This window comes from Trichechus manatus, unplaced genomic scaffold (assembly GCF_000243295.1).
Source record: "Trichechus manatus latirostris isolate Lorelei unplaced genomic scaffold, TriManLat1.0 scaffold00235, whole genome shotgun sequence".
NCBI classification, from domain to species: domain Eukaryota; kingdom Metazoa; phylum Chordata; class Mammalia; order Sirenia; family Trichechidae; genus Trichechus; species Trichechus manatus.
This window is the reverse complement of record NW_004444171.1, coordinates 1,121,003-1,122,090: the sequence shown is the minus strand read 5'-3', so window position 1 is coordinate 1,122,090 and position 1,088 is coordinate 1,121,003. Positions and strand designations below refer to the sequence as shown.

General features: G+C 36.3%; 1 protein-coding gene across 17 annotated transcripts in view; it reads right to left on the bottom strand.

Annotated features, from left to right (window-relative positions):
* The window catches only part of IKZF1 (IKAROS family zinc finger 1), a 110,643-nt gene that overhangs the window by 101,499 nt on the left and 8,056 nt on the right, over positions 1 to 1,088 (bottom strand). The gene's annotated exons all lie outside the window — the stretch shown is intronic.

The following is a 1,088-nucleotide window of genomic DNA, read 5'->3' as shown; positions in this document are numbered from 1 at the left end:
TTTTTCAAAAATTAGCTGCCAATCTACACATTTTCATGATTACTCCACAGAGTACCGCTGGTGCAAATAACAACGCAAAACAAGATTTAAAAAGGAAAACAGGGAATCACATTTGGCATTCACACCAGCCTACCCCATATTTAACTGAGCCACAGAGAACTCTGCTGGTTTGTTCCACTGTGAACCTTTCTGAGGGCAAACTAGCTCAGATATGCAATTCTGTCCCTGCACGTCTTCTACGGGTAGGAACTGATATGCAAAAGAGGAAGGGTCAAAGGGAACCGAGGAAGCCTTTTAAAAATACAGCTAAAAACCGTGTTGTTTTAGAACATTTTTACTAAAGAAGTAATTTACACCAAAGGAAAAGAACTGCAAGGATATTTTTAAAGGCCATAATGGAGCCACCTGTCTCAAAGTGAGATATAAAAAAGATGTTAAATCTGGCAATAGAAATTAAAAAAAATAATAAGAGAACGTGGAGTGTGGACAGTTCTCTGGTTCACAGATTTGCTATCACAACATGTCCAGTCGTGGGCTTCAAGTGGCCTGTGAATGTCCTGATATTACAAGTAAATCATGTTATGGACACTCTCATATGTGGCATACGTGTAAGAGGAGAGAGTTGCTAGTTAAGACCTTCTAAACTACTCTACCCTTGGCCCTCAAACTATTAACAGTAAGAGTGATCATTTAATGAGCAATCATCGGAAAGGCATTCATATTCAGGATTTACACATGCTTTTATAGGACTTTTTCCTGATTCTGACCATCAACATAGGCCACTTCCTAAGTAACTTCCTGAAATATAAATGACTTTTTACATTTCATAACTTGAGTAAAAAAAAAAAACCTAAGTTTAGAATCACTTTTTCTACCCTCTTACTGATTTTAGAAGACTCTCACACATGGCCAGAAGCTGTAATGCAACAAAAATGAGACTTATACCTAAAAAATAGACATACAGAAACTGTTCCCAAAATAATGATTTATGAAAGATATTCCAAAAGGGCTGATGTTCTGTAATTTATTATTATAAAGTGAGGAACATTTGCTGTGTTCTGAGTACCTTCAAAGAATTTTTTTTTCAC